General features: G+C 40.2%; 1 pseudogene; it reads left to right on the top strand.

Annotated features, from left to right (window-relative positions):
- Positions 1–13,266: 13,266 nt before the first annotated feature.
- On the top strand, positions 13,267–14,454 carry LOC100941779 (annotated as a pseudogene).
- Positions 14,455–20,678: the final 6,224 nt, after the last annotated feature.

The following is a 20,678-nucleotide window of genomic DNA, read 5'->3' as shown; positions in this document are numbered from 1 at the left end:
AAAAAAAAAAAAAAAAACTATTAAAAAAAAAAACCCAAGTGTGGGGGGGGGCAGTTCTCTCCCTCTCTGTCTCTTTTCTAGCTGGCTTCTTTGTCTAGGGGTATATATAATCACACAGATCCTTTGTAGTTACAGTAGGCCAGGACTTGGTAATGAACGGATACAGTCCCTTTGCTTGGGTGAGATGAATGAGCGCATTAATGAATGAGTACAATCCATTCCTGAAATTGGCCAGGCCTAGGAAACTTACATGAAATTGACCAGGCCTGGGACGTGGGGGTTCCCTCCTCAGCTGTAAGTGCAAGGGGAGGGAGACACTAAAGCGCTGTTCTCTCCCCAGCAGTAGTCTGGTCCCTATGGCTACTGGAGCCTCCTGCGGGGGTCCCCTTGCCTACCCTCCAACCCACTGGCTCCTCTGCCCATTGTGGTCACACCAACATCACCAGGGTAGAGGCGGCAGGTCCACCCCTCAGCTCTCACCAAGCCGGCTGGGGCACCACCCGGCTTGTATCATAACCAAATGTTGAGCAGATGGTAACGTGATGAAAGATATGAGAGATAATTAAGAAACTTGGTGATTAAGTCTAACCCAAAACAAACAGAGGTCCTAAAACCAAAGAACATAAGAAACAGAAAGAAATATTTAAAGAGACATTGGTTTAAAAAAAACTGCTGAGCTGAAAAAATAGACAATTTTTCATACTGAAATAAGTCTATGAAGTACTGAGTCCAGTGGATTTTAAAAAACAAAATAAAAAAGGGCAGCACCTGTGGTTTAATGGGTAGGGCTCCAGCCCCATATAACGAGGGTGGTGGGTTCAAACCCAGCCCCACCCACTGCCAATATCATATTGAATGGAGTAAAATTGAGAACATTTCCAGATGGTGCCTGTGGCTCAGTGAGTAGGGCTCCGGCCCCATATACCGAGAGTGATGGGTTCAAACCTGGCCCCGGCCAAACTGCAACAAAAAATAGCCAGGCATTGTGTTGGGCACCTGTGGTCCCAGCTGCTTGGGAGGCTGAGGCAAGAGAATTACCTAAGCCCAAGAGCTGAAGTTTGCTGTGAGCTGTGACGTCACAGTACTCTACCGAGGGTGATAAACTTAGACTCTGTCTTTACAAAAAAAGAAGAAGAAAGAAAGAAAAGATTATTATTGAGATACATGCCAATGAAATTTCGGCATCTCAAGAATTAAAGCTTTAAAAAAAATTCAGAGCTGAAAAGCCAGTTCCTTACACAAGAATATGAAGTAGTATATTCAGCCTTTTACCAGAAATGCTGGATAGTAGACATCAAGAAAATAATGCCTGGCCAAACTGCATTAAACCAACAATTTATAACCAGTCACACTATAAGTTGTGTAAAATAAAACATTTCATATCATTTTTGTATTGCTATAAAGGAAATACCTAAGACTGGATAATCTATAAAGAAAAGAGGTTTAGGTGGCATCTGTAGCTCAAAGGAGTAGGGCGCCAGCCCCATATGCTGGAGGTGGTGGTTTTAAACCCAGTCCTGGTCAAAAACTGCAAAAAAAAAAAAAAAAGAAAAGAGGTTTATTTGGCTCACAGTTCTGCAGACTATACAGGAATCATGGCACCAGCATCTGCTTCTGGTGAGAGCTTCAGGCAGCTTCCAATCAAGGTGGAAGGCAAAGGAGGAGAAGATGTGATACACAGTGGGAGAAAGAACAAGAGGATGAGGTGGTGCCAGCCTCCTTTGAACAACCAACTGCCACATTAACTAATAAAGGTAGGGTGGCTCCTGTGGCTCAAGAAGTAGAGCACCGGCCCCATATACCAGAGGTGGTGGGTTCAAGCCCAGCCCCGGCCAAAAACTGCAAAACAAAAAAATAATAATAATAAAAGTAGAACTCACTCTATATCATAGGGAGGGCACCAGGCCATTCATGAAGGATGTGCCCCCATGACCCAAACATCTAGCAGCAGGCCCCACATTCAACACTAGGGGTCAAATTTTGACATGGGATTTGGAGAGGCCAAATATCCAAATAAATCAACACATGTACTCATGGTTTTAAAAATTATATAAAAAGTGCTTTAACAAAATGGTGCTTAAAAAGTGAAGAAATTATATATTTTAAGCAGTCGTGGCAAAACATGACTTTTAAGAAGAAAAGAAATCTCCAAAGAAATAAAATATAGATACATTAGACTTCAAAAAGTAAAACATTTTCTTTTAAACACTAGGCAATTAGTGTCACAGAATTATATTTCTGGCTCTATAGATCCAGTGCAATCTTTGATTTTCCCTGTAATAACATCACATCAATTTTTAACTTTCTTAATGGTGCTTAGCATGATACCTATAAAAAACTGCTTTAAAAATTTATATAGACAGATTCATCTTGCATTGTTCTCTTACCATATCATTTTTCCTCATAGAACAAACTTTTCTGATCGTGTTTATTAATTTGTGAAAAGATTTGTCATTTCCCTTGTTAGGTATCACTGAATGATGTTTTCTACCATTGCTAGCCAAAATACCCCCCACAGAAACCAGAGGAGTGGACAGGAATGGAAAGAGCATGGCCCGGGACCTTTGCAAACACACGAATAGAACCCCTACTGCCAGGCCAAGCCTTCTGGCTTGGGAACAATGCTCTGAACTCAACATCTATCCCAAGAGGCCAGTTAAGCAATCTTCGCGCTCTGCAGAGGTTCAGCAAAGCCCACATTCCAGCCACAATCTGTCTTGCTTCTCCCTTCACTTCAGGAGGAGCAGAGACAAGCAACACCTCAGGAGCTACAAGGTCCCTCCTAAAGACTGGGGCTTTCATGTGCCCCACTTGGGAGACCAGAGCCAACCACTGGCAGTAAAAAAAATCATCTCAACAACTAGCTCTTCCACACAAATATCAATCAATGACAGGGGGAACAACCCCATAACTACACCCAGTGCCTTCCAACTCAAGCAAATAGGGAGCAGCAGATTTGTAGTCACAAGACCAATGCACTAGCTCAAAGATTAAGCCGGGGCTCCACACTTACTACACTCTACTGGGAAGAGGTGAAGATAGTAGAACAGAGGCAACCTGAGTTTCATCAACCTGCTAGGGCACCACAAAGGCAACTCAGGACCAGCACGTCCTCCTTCACACATAATCAGGAATCAATCTTTGGGGAGTCAGACAGATCCACAAGCCAGACTAGCATACCCAGAATTTGATTAAGAGAACAGATGAGAAGAAATCAGTGAAAGAACTCCAGAAACATGAAAAATCAGAGTGGAAGAACAACTCCCAAAGAAATCAATAACTCCTTAACAATGGATCACAGCCTAAACAAAATGGTTAAAATGAAGATGAAAAACTTCGAATATGGGTTGTAAAAAAGTTCAATGAAACACAAGAGAATAGAAACCTGACATAAATAAGCTACAAAACAATGCTGGAAATGAATTTCAAAAATCTAAAGAAATTGAATTATTAAAGAAAAATCTAATTGAAATTATGGATTCAGAAAATCATCAAGCACAAGCAGCTCTGTTTTATAAGATGTTTCATGATAGATTTTTATAAAGTGGTTCATGTACACATAAAAATTTACAGTATAGGCTCAGCGCCTGTGGCTCAAGTGGCTAAGGCGCCAGCCACATACACCTAAGGTGGCAGGTTCGAATCCAGCCCGGACCCGCCAAAACAACAATGACGGCTGCAACCAAAAAATAGCCAGGCACTGTGGTGGGCGCCTGTGGTCCCAGCTACTTGGGAGGCAGAGACAGGAGACTCGCTTGAGCCCAGGAGTTGGAGGTTGCTGTGAGCTGTGATGCCATGGCACTCTACCCAGGGGGACAGCTTGAGGCTCTGTCTCAAAAAAAGAAAAAAAAATTTACAGTATACAGTTTGAGGACCTCAAAAATGGTTAAAATATTTTCCATTTAGTGTGTTGTGAAGGTAACAAAACTTTGATGACATGTAAATGCTATTGCATTAGGTCCACAGATTTAATCAAAGACCATTGACCTCACTTACTAATGGAAATTTGGTAGATGCATTCAGGTGCTGCCATAAATCTTATTTTTTGGTAGCTATCAAAAAAATTCTAGAATCACTTCCTATTACGGATATGAAAAATGCAGAAAAATCAGTAATCTCAGTTATCCCCTGGTGCTGACTTAATCTCACTCCTCTCCTAATGCAACATTTATATCTTTTACAAAATTAAAAATTCAGTATAGGGCGGTACCTGTGGCTCAAAGGAGTAGCGTGCCAGCCCCATATACTAGAGGTGGTGGGTTCAAACCCAGCCCCAGCCCTGGCCAAAAACAAACAAACAAACAAAAAAACCCTGCAAACAAACAAACAAACCAAAAATTCAGTATACTATACACATATGCACAATTGGTTAAGATGCAGCTCTCAATAATGTCTACTTCACCTGGCTAATGGCCAACATTGGAAGAGTGGGTAAAAATATTCAATGTTATTATCATTTATAAATCGTTACTATTATAACCTCAGTTATGAAACACAGGCTGTTACTTCTATATTAACCAGATCCTTCCCTTTAGAATTATATGTGTGTGCATATATATATATATATATATACACATATATACATATTCAAGCCACAGTTCACATTAAGTTTCAAATTTTAGCAGGGTTTAACATTAGTGATCAAAGCCTAATATGTACATGCAAACGTATGCAAAATATGCACATATACACACACCACAGTTTTCTGAGATATTATTGATCCTATTATGAAATATTAGTTGAGTTGTCGTTCTACAAAAATAATTTTGCACTTGGCACTTGTGGCTCAAGTGGCTAAGGCCCCAGCCACATACACCTGCGCTGGTGGGTTTGAATCCAGCCCGGACCCGCCAAACAACAATGACGGCTGCAATCAAAAAATAGCCAGGTGTTGTGGTGGGTACCTGTAGTCCCAGCTACTTGGGAGGTGGAGGCAGGAGAATCACTTGAGCCCAGGAATTGGAGGTTGCTGTGAGCTGTGATACTACAGCACTCTACCTAGGGTGAAAGTTGAGGCTCTGTCTCAAAAAAAAAAAAATGTTGCTGGGGCGGCGCCTGTGGCTCATAAGGGTAGAGCACCGGCCCCATATGCCAGAGGTGACTGGTTCAAACCCAGCCCTGGCAAAAAAAAAATAAATAAAAAATAATAATAATAATAACTTTGAAATCCTATTATTATCTGTTTGTTCATGTGATAGACTAGCACTCCTTTGCAAAAAGATACTCTGAGGGATGTTCTACTTCATCCAGCTATGACACGGAGTTTTATAAAGCAAATTGTCCCATATAGAGATTTACTTCAATTAACTAATCTAACAAAATTTATCTGATAGCACAGCTAGGAAAATCAGTCCCATGGTTTATAAAGCAGTGTCTCTGAGAAAAAAGGAAGTGGACTTCTGTTTTTGCATAGAATCCTATGATTTCTATTTTTGTCACCCATTTACATTTGTATTAACTGAATAAACTGAATATGTTTTTCCATTTTCTGGGTGCCACCTCTGTAGATAAACCAATTAACTGAAATGTATTGATCCAATTGATGTATTCATCAATCAAATAATGATTTAGGAAGTGATTATCATAATTTGGAGAATCATGCACCTCGATTAGTTTAATAAATTCTAAATAGTAAAGATTTTTAATATGGAGTAGAAAAAAATTAAGGCCAAGGCCCATGCAAGGGAAATTGCATTTTTCTCTGCAGTATAATTGAGGAATACATTTGATTAAGGGCCAAAGTGATGATTTAGGAGGAACTAAATGCACTGATATTTGATAGAGGCCTAATGAAATAGGAAGCAATTCAAAATAGATTATTCTGGATGTAGAACAGACATTTCCAGTTATCATTGCAGACGTTAGTCCTTTATAGTTATTGAAAGTCTGAAGAATGCTAAACAACATATCAATAGCTTACACTTACTGCCACCAGAAACTGTTCTCAGAACAATTTTCCCCTTTTGCTCCAAGCCAAGGACTATACTACACACTCAGGCAGTCAAAATAAAGAGAATTATTTGTCTTTCAAGAATTCTTTTCAGCAGTTCCCTTCTCCTCAATTTCCAATTTTTAAAGCCTATTCCCTTTCTTTCTTTCTTTCTTTTTTTTTTTTTTTTTGGCAGTTTTTTTCTGGCCAGGACTGGATTTGAACCCACCACCTCCAGCATATGGGGCCAGTGCCCTACTCCTTTGAGCCACAGGCACCACCCCAAAGCCTATTCCCTTTCAAAAGGGCTGCTTGTGGCTTCATCTTGCTGTCTCAAACCACCAGTGACTCTACAACAAAACTTCACCTCATCTTCTATAAAAGGATGCTAGGTTTTGTCTTTGTACTCAATCCCTCTTCCAGTATATATGCTGCATAAATTAGTATTATTGCTTATCATTTTTCTGAATCAGCATTTTTCTGGCAGGAGAAAATCAAGGGATTACATTACTAATGGATAATCAAGTCATACTTCCTACAGCACTGGACAGATCATTGAAGATCATTTTCCCATGAGTTGTCTGACGTGTAAGAAATCATAACTTAAAGAGTAACCTCCTCCCCCTTGGGGAAGAGAGAGGAACAGAACCTTCTTGAAAGAGGACAGACGAATGGCTAGCAAACATATGAAAAAATGCTCATCATCCCTAATTATTAGACAAATGCAAATTAAAACCACCCTGAGATACCATCTAACCCCAGTGAGAATGGCCCACATCACAAAATCTCAAAACTGCAGATTCTGGTGCAGCTGTGGAGAGAAACACTGCTGGGGTGTGACTGCAAACTAATACCACTGTTTTGGAAGGAAGTATGGAGAAACCTCAAAGAACTCAACTTAGACCTCCCGTTTGATTCTGCAATCCCATTACTGGGCATCTATCCAGAAGGAAAAAAACCCTTTTATTATAAAGGAACTTGTACTAGACTGTTTATCACAGCTCAATTTATAATTGCTAAAATGTGGAAACAGCCTAAATGCCCCCAACCCAGGAATGGATTGGCAAGCTGTGGTATATGTATACCATGGAATACTATTTAGCCATTAAAAAATGGAGATTTGTACTAACCTGGATGGAGGTGGAACACATTATTCTTAGTGAAGCATCACAGGAATGGAGAAGCATGAATCCTATGTATTCAACTTTGATATGAGGACAATTAATGACACTGTGGAGGGCGGGAGAAGGGGAAAGCAGACAGAGAGAGGAGGGAGGGGTTAGAGGAAAGGAAAAATAAAAGAAAAAATAGTGTCTAATCCTCACGTAAATTGGATTTAATTTTGACTAAAGTATATAATTTGAACAATAATTTTTAATTCAACTTGTCAATATGTTGTTTAGGATATCACATCCTCATTTATAAGCGAAATATGTTTGTAATTTCCCTTTATAATAATATATTTTTTCCAATTCTAATATCAGGTATATCCAGATGAAGTAGAATGAATTTGAAGTATTTCTTCTTTTTCTATTGTCTGTAAGATTTGGCACGATCTGTTTTTTTAAATTATCTTCTATTTTTATTTATAAATAATAATTACCTATTTTTTGAGACTTTGGGGGAAAAAAGCAACCTCCACATAAGCAAAAGGGAAATGTTGATAATTTTCATATCTAAAGAATATATCCCATTGGGAGGCTGAGGCAAGAGAATTGCTTAACCCCAGGAGTTGGAGGTTGCTGTGAGCTGCAATGCCACGGCACTCTACCCAGGGCAACAGCTTGAGGCTCTGTTTCACAAAAAAAAAAAAAATATATATATATATATAATATATATAAAATATAAATATATATATCCCATTAATTCATATTAAAATAAATGAGGTTTAAAATCATTTCAGCAGAAAACTGGCTTGGCGCCCATACCACAGTGGTTACAGGGTCAGCTACATACACTGAGGCTGGCGGGTTCGAACCCAGTTTGGGCCAGCTACACAACAATGACAACTGCAACAAAAAATAGCTGGGCGTTGTGACGGGCACCTGTATTCCCAGCTACTTGGGAGATGGAGGCAAGAGAATCACTTAAGTCCAAGAGTTTGAGGTTGCTTTGAGCTGTGACCCCATAGCACTCTACTGAGGCAACATACTGAGACTCTGTATAAAAAAAAAAAAATCATTTTGGCAGAAAGCTAATAAAAGTCAGATATTTCCTAGAAATTTGAAACTCCCAAAATAGGTTAGATATATTTCCTAAATACAGAATATCGATGGCTTATGCTTTTTTCTATTCAGTCAGCCAGTATGTGCCACTTCAGTGGGGAATTCAAGCCATTCACATTTATTAAAATAATTGATAAGTATGGTGGAGTTTTTTTCATCTTGTTTTGTGGAGGTCCATTGCTTAGCTTTATCTCTTGGCCATTGTGGAAGCTAGGTTTTGTCCTTGAATTTCTGGGTGTGTTTACTTTAATGATCTATCATGCTGGTCAGTGTGAAGAACAGGGCTGAGTGCTTCCTGCAGAGCTGGTCTTATTGTGGGAAATTTCTTCAGTCATTACATGTCAGTAAAATATTTGATATCTCCATCAAAAATGAAAGTTAGTTTAGCAGAATACAGAATCCTGGTCTCCAAATTGTTTTGTTTAAGAAGGTTAAATACAGGCTCCGCTCCCGTAGCACAGTGGTTATGGCACTGGCCACATACACCGAGGGTGGCGAGTTTGAACCCGGCCCAGGCCAGCTGAACAACAATGACAACTGCAACAACAACAACAACAAAATAGCCGGGCGTTGTGGCAGGCTCCTGTAGTCCCAGGTACTTGGGAGGCTGAGGCAAGAGAATCGATTAGGCCCAAGAGTTGGAGGTTGCTGTGAGCTATGACACCACCGAACTATACTGAGGGTGGCATAGTGAGACTCTGTCGGAAAAAAAAAAAAAAAAAGGTTAAATACAGCTGACCACTCTCTTCTAGCTTGAAAAGTTTCAGCTGGTAAGTTCCCTGCAACCCTGATATTTTTCCCCTTTTAGGTAAGCAGTTGCTCACATCTGACCGATTATAGAATTTTCTCTTTCATTTTAACCTTGGCCAGGTTCATTACAATGTGGCTTGGCATTGCTTTGTTTGAATTGAGTTGTGCTTGGGTCCGAAACTCTCTTGTATCTGGATTTCTGGGTGTCTTACGATGCTTAGGAAATTCTCCACCATGATTTCTTGAATTAGAGCTTCCATACTATCCAACCCTTCTTCTTCTCCGTCAAGAATCCTTATAATTTTAATATTTGATTTTTTGGAGTATTCTCTTAACTCTCAGGGAAATCACTGCTTTTATTCTCTCTTTGTCTTCTGCCTCTTTGAATAATTGGGTTAATTCCAAAGTCTTATCTTTGATTTCTAAGATTATTTCTTCTTCATGTTCTACTCTATTGCTGAGACTCTCAACTGTGTTTTGAATCTCCTTGAATGCCTATTTCAATTCCTTAAGCACTGCCACATCCTTCCTAATTATATCCAGATCCTTGGTGACTTTGTCCTTAATTTCACTAAATTCTAAATATAATTTTTGGACTTCTTTTTGGATTTTTTCCCCATCTTCTCTTCAATTTCATTCACCTTATTTGCCATCCATATTCTGAATCCTACTACTGTTATTTCAACAATTTCTCTGTGGATGGTATTTTCAGTTGTATCTCCTTTGAAATCTCTTGAGGGGATTGATCCACTCTAATTTTTCATGTTGCCAGGGTTCTTCTGCTGATTTTTCTCCATGTGTATTTTTAGGTTTTATTTATACATTTATATACTTTTTAAACTGTAATATTAGTTTGTTTCTAAATAGTCATTGAGAAATAATCTAATTGGGACTCTTAGGCAGCACCCCACAGACCTAATTGGCAACTGACTCTGGCAGCCTGAAATCAAATCCGGAAGGCCTAGGATATGGAGCTGTCCAGCCCTTCACCACTGACAGTTCAAATGAGCTGGAGCTTAGGACTGTGGCCCTTCCCACTCAGCTGCACAAAGCTCACTTTTGGGGCTAAAGTCTGAGAGTCTCTAAAGACCAGCCTTGCTTTCTCCGTGTTGGCTGGGGTAGCACTAGAGGGGGACCTCCAGGTGAAGTCCTAGGCTGGTGCTTTATCCCAGTTAGCTTGAACTGTTTCTGTCCTAGTATCAGTACCATCCACCCAGTTTAAAAGAGCCACGGTTTTTTTGTTGAAATCTCTTCTGTAATGGATGCAAAATGCTGCATTCCCCACAGGTGTTTGGGGGTGGGGAATTCACAGGCTGCCCTATTGTGCCTACCCAAGTTCCCGCCTCATGGTTTGAGCCTTCCTCATACAAACAAATTCAAAAAGCCGAGGTCGTTGTCAGAGTCTTGGTCACAAAAGCCTGGATATGCTGTGGCCTTTATCCACAGCTGGGGAAGGTGTTCTGTGGCCTGCTAGCTGCTTCTCAGACCTTCCCAGAGTGCGGTGCTTGAGGCTAGGCCTATCTCTCTCCCCATCAGCTGGGGGGATCCAGGACTTACTAGGCACAGATGTCAGGCAAAACTACTCCGTCTGGTAGGGAAAAGATCTCCCCTACCAGGAAGGAGACCTAGGAAGGGTCCCACCTAACCAAAGTCAGTGGTGCCTAGGCACAATTTCCTCTCACAGGAGGGGGTGGGGCCCAGTCAGTTCACTGGACCACACTATTGAGAGTACCCTCAGAGACCCTCCCAGACACGTTGGGGAGGCAGGGCCTGTCTTCCTTTCCTCCTGTGCCAGCTGGTTATGGCAGAGAAAGTGGCCTCTGAAACTCTTGCTTCTACAATTGGAGGTTCCTTTGCCTTTCTGGTGCCTGAGCATGGGGTAGACTCTCCAGGCTATCTGGGCTGAGCTAGCACCACTCTGCTTTGCCTGGACACTAGAAAGCTGGCCTCTGTAGGGGCAGTCTCAGTGGGGGATGGGCTGTGGTCTCAAGGCACTGGAGAGAAAATTTGTTCACTTTTGTGCGAGGCATAAAGGAGACCCAGAGGTGGAAATTGCTAGGTTCAGGAAAACTGGGACTTTATGGCTCTCTCTTGTCAGGTGAGAGATGCTCTGTTTGCTGCTCACAGAGAGCTCGCAGTAAGCCCCTGGGTGTGTGGTTCCCTTTACCCTTCAGCATCAGGAACCGTCAGTCTAGTTGTTCTGTATTTGTTCTCTGTTCTCGTCCTGGCAATTTGCCTCAGAGAAGATGATGAACGCCTAATTTCTTCTCCTTGTATTCAACCCCTAATTTCAACTTCTCCAAGTTCACTTCAGTCCAATTTTTCTCCTTCAGGACAGGAGTTTCTGGCAAAAACTGCCTCTATTTGGCCATCTTTCCCGCCTCCTATTATTCTATTCTTTTTTCTTTTCTTTTCTTTTCTTTTTCTTTCTTTCTTCTTTGTTTTTTTTTTTTGTAGAGACAGAGTCTCACTTTATCGCCCTGGATAGAGTGCTGTGGCATCACAGCTCACAGCAACCTCCAACTCCTGGGCTTAGGCAATTCTCCTGCCTCAGCATCCCGAGTAGCTGGGACTATAGGCACCCACCACAACGCCCGGCTATTTTTTTGTTGCAGTTTGGCCGGGGCTGGGTTTTAACTCACCACCCTCAGTATATGGGGCCAGTGTCCTACCAGCAGAGCCATAAGAGCTGCCCCCCCCACTTTTTTAGTAGAGACAGAGTTTCACTTATAGCCCTCAGTAGAGTGCTGTGATGTCACAGCTCACTGCAACCTCCAATTCCTGGGCTTAGGTGATTCTCTTGGCTCATCCTCCCAAGTAGCTGGGACTACAGGCACCCACTACAATGCCTGGGTATTTTTTTGTTGCAGTTTGGCCAGTGTCAGGTTTGAACCCACTACCCTTGGTATATGGGGATGGCACCCTACCCACTGAGCACAGGTGCCACCCTATTCTATTTCTTTAAAAGATAAATGATTAAATGCCTCTAAAACTTCTAAGATGATTTTAACTATGACATTTTAATATTTAATCCTTTATTTTCTTCATAAACACTGATTATAAATAACATTAACTTCCAAAAGAAAAACAACTTGGCCAGAATAAAAGTACACTAATAAAAGCTGTAAGAATAAAGCCTTATAAAAAGAAAATGGGCATTTTACTGATAACTTTAAAACCATTTTAGAGCACTTATAATGTTCTGTCATTCTCTCTTTTACCTTGAGAACAGAGTCTAAGCTTGATTTCTCTTATTTCAATAATCAAACATGGTGACTGACACATATTTGGAGTATATAAGTAGTTGTTGAATTAATACACAAATAAATTAATTATTAATTCCTAGGTTGATTGGACTTAAGTCTTCTAATATAAAATCCTTGAATTCTAAGAATATGTTTTGTTATTTATATTTCCATATACATGTTTAATATCTTACATGTGTTTACCTGAACTAATAAGGAAGAAAATATGACACTTTTTAAAAAAGGAATAGAGATTTCATCTCTCTTTTTCTACTAATATATCATCAAATCCTATTCCTGTGCTTTGAACATATTGAGTAATTAACAAATATTTGTTGAAAGAAGAATGTTATTAATTAATGAAAGGATATCTGAAATCAGTGGTAGGAAAGGTAAGTGAGTTCACTACTAATGATGAAAGACTAATGACTGGTTGACAATTGCAGAAGAGATAAAATTTTGTATAGCTTATGTGGCTTATGTCATACAACCTATTTGATCAATTAAAGAAAAAGGCTTGCCCAGTGACACAGGAATTATAAAGGAGGTGGGAGGGTCTGCATACATCCACATGGTTAACACCGCTTTCTCTTAGAATGCACCTAAGTCTTTTAAGTCTACTGGCCAAAGAAGAGGAAATTCACAGTGAAGGTAAAGGGTATAAGCAAATCTCGGATGTTGGAAAAATGATATTGGATTGTCCATTTTGGAGTCCACACACGGCAGAAAGAATGTTTTCACGGTTGTGCTTAAAGATTAAGATACTAGAGAGAATAAAGGAGTGAAAAACAAGTTCAAAAAGTATGAAAAAGGTTAGGAGTGGGGTGGCTCACACCTGTAATCCTACCACTTTGGGAGGCTGAGGCAGGAGGATCACTTGAGCTCAGGAGGTCGAGAATAGCCTAAACAAAAATAGACCAGTCTCTACTAAAAATTGAAAAATTAGCCACGGCTCATGATGAGGTTGTGCCTGTGGTCTCAGCTACATGGGAGGCTGAGGCAAGAGAATCCCTTGAACCCAGGAGTTTGATGTTGCTGTGGGCCAGGCTGAAGCCATGGCACTCTAGCCTGGGGCAACAGAGTGAGACTCTGTCTGGAGAAAAAAGGTGTGAAAAAGATGGAAAGATTTAAAGAATCACTGTTTGAGATTTTGGAGATAGTGCGCTCGTGTCAGGGAAGTCGGAAGTTGATCGTGAGTAAGAGAAAATGTAGGTCACTGAGTTAATAAGGTATAGGAAATTAATGAGAAGGCTGTCCACAGTCACGGAGGAGAACTGCCATTCAAATAAAGCTTTGTGATAAATATAACTAACGATGTCACAAAAACATTACATTTTTTAAAAACATAACATTTGAACAATATTAAAATATGTTTTTAATGGAAATTATCTATGTGATTAACTCGAAAGTGTTGCACTTGTATTCATAAATAACTTTTTAATATATTACATAGGTCAAAAGGTCACTACGAAGTCTCCCGAGATTTCCCGTGGGATGACTGAGATTATGCTCTCCCTTCCTCTCCCCACCCGCGTGGTAACAGCCCTCTGACCCACTTCCGGTCAACTAGCCAACTCGCAGCCATTTACAAGCCACTGGCCCGGAGCTCGTCCTCCGCTGGCCACCACCCTCATCCAACCTGGGAGTGATCCGGCGTACCCGCTTCCGGCCCCGCTGCCGCCGCCGCTGCCCTCGCCTCACCCGGCGGCCCCACACGGCCTTTGCAGTCTTTGTGTTTGCTGCGCCAGCACCACCAGCCATGGCCATCGTGCCCTTGCAGGTACGCCAAAACTACCACCCTGATTGTGAGGCCGGTGTTAACAGCTTGATCACCCTGGAGCTGTACGCCTCCTATGTGCACCTTTCCATGGCTGCCTACTTCGACAGGGATGACGTAGCCCTAAAGCACTTCGCCGGCTTCTTCCAGCACCGGTCACACAAGGAGAGGGAGCTGGCCGAGACCCTGAAGGAGCTGCAAAACCAGCGCGGGGGTCGTGTCTACCTTCGGGATATCAGAAAAGCTGACCGTGATGATTGGGAGGGCGGTCTGCAGGCCATGGAGTGTGCCTTCCATCTACAAAAAAGTGTGAACCAGACCCTCCTTAACCTGCACCATCTGGCCACCGACAAAGGTGACGCACAGCTCTGCTGCTTCCTAGAGAGCCACTTTCTGCAAGACCAGGCGAAGACCCTAAAGGAGCTGAGTGGCTACCTCACCGACCTGCGCAGGCTGGGGGCCCCAGAATCCGGCCTGGCTGAGTACCTTCTCGACAAGCTCACCCTGAGCAGCAACAAGAAGAAGTAAGCTGGGACTGTCCCCACAGCCACGGGTGCTTCCCCGGGGCGGCCACCAGGCCAAGGGTGCACATTCCTCAGAGCATTCTCTCACATCTTTTCCTTTCTGCTTAACACTTTTCAATAAAGTGGTATGATTGTTGAAACAGTAAAGGTGTCCACTTGATTTGTGTGTGCTCTCACCTCTTAGGAATAAGGAGGAGTCCCCATGGATGTTTAAAAACAGGGAGCGTGGTGGGGTTTTAAAATCCAGGGGGCTTTCCACACCCCCCCAAATCATGAATAGGGAAGGGTATTTCACGGGCTCCTGGAAAACACTAAATTAGTCTTCCCCTAAAACGTGGTCATATGAGTAGGGGGTTGGTGGTCTGGAACCATGGGTACTTGGTTCGTATAAAACACCGTTCGTATTTTGTAATAGTGGTTGCCTCTGGGGATGAAGTGAAGGGAGAGGAATTGGGTAGGGATTAGACATCCCTGGATTAAAATAAGAGATCTTCAATTTTCTTTGAAAGCTTTTAATTTATTGAAATATGCAAATGTTAACATTTTGATTCTAGTTAGCGAGATAGGAGATCCTAGAAGATGTCGTTGTAGACTGTCTTTGACGAGCTCATCGTGGGTGACTGATCTGGGGGGGGGGGCGCTTCTCTATAGACACCAGAGAGAATTCCTGTGGTTACCAATGGCAGGCATTTGGACTACTTCTTCCAATAAAGTAATAAACTGCAACTTAAAGCAGAGCACCATATAATAAAACCAATTTTAGGATAATTGACATAAACACAAGTTTCTATAGCATATTCCTGGTCATAAGAATATCATGAAACTTGTAAATAAAGACCAAAACACTTCCAGAATTAAACATGGAAATAAACATAAGCTATATGTACATTTGAAAGATTACTAAAAACAAGTAAGAGGCTGTGCCTGTGGCTCAGTGGGTAGGCAGATTTAAAACTGGTTGAAAAGATGTATATAATGGGCAGTGCCTGTGGCTCAAAGGAGTAGGGCGCCGGCCCCATATACCGAGGGTGGCGAGTTCAAACCTGCCCCGGCCAAACTGCAACAAAAAATCACTGGGCATTGTGGCGGGAGCCTGTGGTCCCGCTACTCTGGAGGCTGAGGCAGGAGAATCACCTAAGCCCAAGAGTTGTAGGGTGCTGTAAGCTGTGACACCACCATACTCTACTGAAGGCGATAAACTGAGACTCTGTCTCTACAAAAAAAAAAAAAAAAAAGTAACATAATTATTTATCAATATATTCCAGTTCAGGGTTGCCAGTGGCTGAAACCTATCAGCAGCTCAGGGTCCGTCTCAGGAACCAATCCTGGACAGGCTGCCAATCAATCCTGTGCGTACTTATCCGAACACCCACACTCACTCACACTGGGACAATCTAAACATGCCACGTCACCTAATGCCTGTATCTTTGGGATGTGGAAGGAAACTGCAGTACCCGGAAGAAACCCACACAGACAGAACGCACAAAGTTCACATAGACAGCGGCCCTGGCCATGAATCAATGTTTTTTTCCTCATCAATGAAATAATGAAACAATCTTGAACAAAACAACGTTGAACAAAACAATCTCATTCAAGTACTAACTGTGGATATATATGTGTCTATATATGTATATATTTAAATTTCATTTATATAAAGGGTGGACATAGAGTTTCTGTGCCATTTAGTATGTTGCACACGAACTTTATGTCCACTCTCTATTTAATATTTTCTTATGTACACATTCATGCTACCAGCAACAGAGTTCATTTTGAATCTCCAGACAAGTTTCTGAATTTGTGATTAGGAAGACATCCTTTGTTCAAAGAAGTTCAGTGACTATGTTCCTGGAAATGATATAGCTTCTTTCTACATCTTTCCTGAGCCTGCTTTTATTTCTGCCCTTGGGTTTTGTGCATCCAGCTTTGATTTGATTTTTTTGTTTTCTACCAAGAGAAATTAAACTAGTAGGTCATATTATCACTGCACCTTTATCAGGCTATATTTACAGTGGGGTGAATAGTTCCTCTAGGGTAGTAAATGACATTTTTTTCTCTGTACTCTTAGCACACTATTTGTAGAAATGAAAAAGCATGAAAGGGTAGACAGGATAGAATAAAAACAATTGCCTCCATCAAGTGAATGCTGATACCATAACCACTCTTTCTCACCTGGAAGTGTTATTTCCTTCATAATTTACAGGTTTTTAATTCCTTAGAGTGGCATTTATTAGACTGTGTTTACTATCAGCCAGTCTTGCAAATAGTAATAGTTGTTCACTTAAAAAATGGATTATGGATTCATGGCAATACTTTATATACATTATACACACACACACACACATATATTTATCTACATATACAGAGTGGATGTAAAGTTTTTGTGTGCGATTTACTATGTTAAACTATTTTAAATTGTGCACGAACTTTACGTCCACCCTGTATATATGCAGAAAGCATTTTTATTAATCGAGTTAGCAGTATCTTTGTTTGTTTTGTTTTCTGTTTTTATATTTTACTCTAGGCATTTTCAGTCTTTAATATAAAAAGTATAACTGTGAATTTACAACAAGGGGATAACTATTCAGCATTTCCCAAACTTTCTAATCATGGGATGATTTTTCTACTGAATCTCATAGAACATTAATACAAAGAAAACAACTCAGAAAGTGTCAAAGGATCTCATAATGTGTTGTTTCAGATGCTCGTACCTGACACCTAAGTCTCTCTCTTTCACTAATAAGTGATGATGCAAAACTTTCTTTTGCTGTGAAAATTCCAACATGGTTAATTTCAGGGTGATACATGCAGTGTCGAGCCCTCACCATCAGTGTAGCGAGATAACACACACAACTGTTTTGTTTCCTGATGGATAGCTCCTCATACTGTATTATTCTTTTATTTTCTAATTTCCATTTCTAAATGAATGGCTTCTGAGAATGACAACACTGATATTTTCCCAATACTTGAATCAAAAATTTTCAAGGCTCCCACATAGCTAATATACGTCCCTTCCTCTGCCTATGTCCTCATCTCATCAGCAGCAGAGTTCTTCCTTTTGATATTCCAGAGTAGATTGCTGAATCTAGGTTAGCAATACATCCTTTGGTCAAAAGTAGTCAGTGCCTACATTTGTTGGAAGTGAAAAGGCTACTCCCTCTATCATTAGTGTATGTTGAAATTTCTTAAATGTCAGGCATTTGGCTATAAGAAAAAAATAAAGCATATACCCTACATAGCATTTTATTAATAAAGGCCAAGCTTGTTAAATAAATGTTGGATGAGTAATGTGCTCATGCACAGCATCTTACACACCTATATCTTTCCAATATAGATCATCAACATGTTCTATATTATTATTAAGTTTGGGATGAGCATCTTAGTGCAGTGTGTTCCTCTTGAAGCTCAATGAATGACGTGACAAGCTTCTCTCTATCCCTGAAATACATAATGTAATTCTATAAACTGAAGCTTCGGCACTCCCAAACAATAATGGCACAAGGCAACATCTAACAGTGAATTCATGAAGATTTTTTTAATTTAAATGTGCCTCCACAGCTACTCTCAGGTAGCAACTCTTATGACACAGCCAATGAATTTGATAAGGTACCCATTTTATTCCCAAGCAGACATCAACACAATACAAAACTATTATTTTCTCAATATGGAAAATATTCAATCATTTTAATAAATGATTATATTATGCAAGGAAATAACAAGGTGATTAAAGAAAGCTTCTCAACAAGAATACTGTTTCCTTCTGGCCAATCTTATTAACCACAAATTTTCATTTGTCTGCTGTTGTGGCTGCTTAATTGAATTCCCCAAGCATTTGTTCTTAATAAATGAGATGGTGCTGGGAGTGAAAGTTAAATAAGACGTGGATGTGGCCCAGTTAAGAGAAATGTATTAGTAGTTTGCCAATTTTTTAAGAGTAAGATAATTGTCCAATAGAAGATTATTTTAATAGCAAATTAAGTCAGTAGCATAGCTAGAAAATATTTCAATTTGTCACTCCCCACTTTTTCTTAATCAAGAGATAATGCTACATACACATCACTCAGCAAACTTGGACAAACTGTAATGCAACAATTTTTATAAGATATGAGGAAGAATGTGAACAATTTGTTCTTCATATAAGAACAGTGGACTCTGAACCAATCTAAAGAATCGTCATTTTGACAATCATTTGGGTAAATGAAACTATGAAAATGTGTTTAGAAACTTCCTTTTCCTGATAATGAGGATTGTTACCTGAGGGAGAGGGAGCGTTTGAGCAACAATTCAACACAATTATCAAATTAAATTTTAGTAAATGAGCAAGTTACTCACTTCTTATATATTTTATGGTGTTTTTGCCTAGTAACAAAGGGTGTGCTTAATTAAAGGTATGACTTGTTAGTATCACACAGGAATCTTGTAAGGGACTGGTTGAACAACATGTTTTCAAAACTGTGGGAACAAAGTTATTTCTCTCTGGATTTGAATCTGAATGAAAGCTACAGGTAATCTGAAAAACAAAACAAAACAAAAACAAAAACAAAAAAAGACATCCTAAATGTTGGAGGCTTTTACAGCAGCAGTACTTGTATTCACTGATAAAATAGCTCTTACAGGCTCCGTGCCTGTACACAGTGGTTACCGTGTCGGTCACATACATACACCAAGGCTGACTGGTTTGATCCCAGCTCAGGCCCACTAAACGACAATGACAACTACAACAAAAAAAGCCAGGTTGCATTTGACACAGTCTCTTGATAAATTAACCCCTTTATCATTAGGTAATGACCTTCTTAATCAATAGAGAGAGGTTTTGACTGAAAGTCTATTTTTTATGATTTTTGTTTAGCAATTCCCATTCTCTTTTGGTTTCCATTTCCATGGAATTTTTTTTTAAACTCTTCACATTTAGGATACATGTGTCCTTATAGGAGTCTCCTTTAGGTAGCTTATGGCTGAGTCTCATCTTTTTAACCGTTCATTTACTCTGTATCTTTTGATTGGAGAATTTTATCCATTTACATTCAAGGTTAATTATTGACATGTAAGGGTTTACTATTGTCATTCATTGTTAACCAATGGTTTCATAGACCCTTTGTTTTTTTTCTTCCTCTATTGCTATCTTCCTCTAGTGGTATGCCTTGTTTCCTTACTGTTCAGCTTTTCTGTATATACCATAGTTGTGCTTTGTGGTTACCATGAGGCTTAGAAAAAGGATCTTATAGCAAGCTATGTTAAGCTGATAACAACCCAACTTTGACAGCATTTTAAAACTCTGCACTTCTACTTCTCTTCACTTAAATTTTTGATATCGTAATTTATATCATTTATATTGTATACTCCTTAACAAATTATTATAGTTAGTATTAGTTTTAATAGTTTCGTCAGTTAACCTTCCTACCAAATATATGAGGGACTTATACATTACAGTTTTAGCTAATACACTACTAGACTTATTGAACCTCCCTCATATGTTGTTTCCTTCTTTTGTCTTATGGCTTTTGGGGTCTTCTCTTTGCCCTTGATGATAACGATAATGAGTAAATGGAAAATTTTCAAGCCCCATGATTATGAAAATGAGACCTGGTCCACTGTGAGAAGTTAGTATGGGAGAGATACCACGGCCTACTTTAACATAAATCTTAGTCCAGTTAGCTACACTTATTACAGATTCAATTAAGTGCTAATAATACAGATAGAAATGGCCAATGCTCTTAATTTTTTTTTCTAAGACAGAGTCTTACTTTATTGCCCTCAGTAGAGTGCCATGGTGTCACAGCTCATAGCAACCTCCAACTCTTGGGTTTAGGTGATTCTCTTGCCTCAGCCTCCAGAGTAGCTGGGACTATAAGCACACACCACAACACCTGGCTATTTTTTTGTTGTTGTTGTTGCAGTTTGGCCAGGGCTGGGTTTGAACCCACCACCCTTGGTATATGCAGCCGGTGCCCTACTCACTGAGCTACAGGCGCTGCCCACAGAAATGGCCAATGCTTTTAAAAGTCAAAGATTTGGGGGACTGTTTTAATAAGGATGGCAAATTGAACTATAGAGCAAAGGCATGTAATCTTTTGCTTTGTGTTATAGTAGTGTCACCAATATAAAAAGGTGAACTTTGGAGGTGGTACCTGTGGCTTAAAGCAGTAAGGCCCTGGCCCCATATGCTGGAAGTGGCGAGTTCAAACCCAGCCCCGGCCAAAAAAAAAGTGCACAAAACAAAATAAAGTGAAC

This window comes from Otolemur garnettii, unplaced genomic scaffold (assembly GCF_000181295.1).
Source record: "Otolemur garnettii isolate 467f Iridium unplaced genomic scaffold, OtoGar3 scaffold00072, whole genome shotgun sequence".
Classification (NCBI taxonomy): domain Eukaryota; kingdom Metazoa; phylum Chordata; class Mammalia; order Primates; family Galagidae; genus Otolemur; species Otolemur garnettii.
Note: the sequence above shows the minus strand (reverse complement) of the source record. Positions and strands in the feature narration are given on the sequence as shown.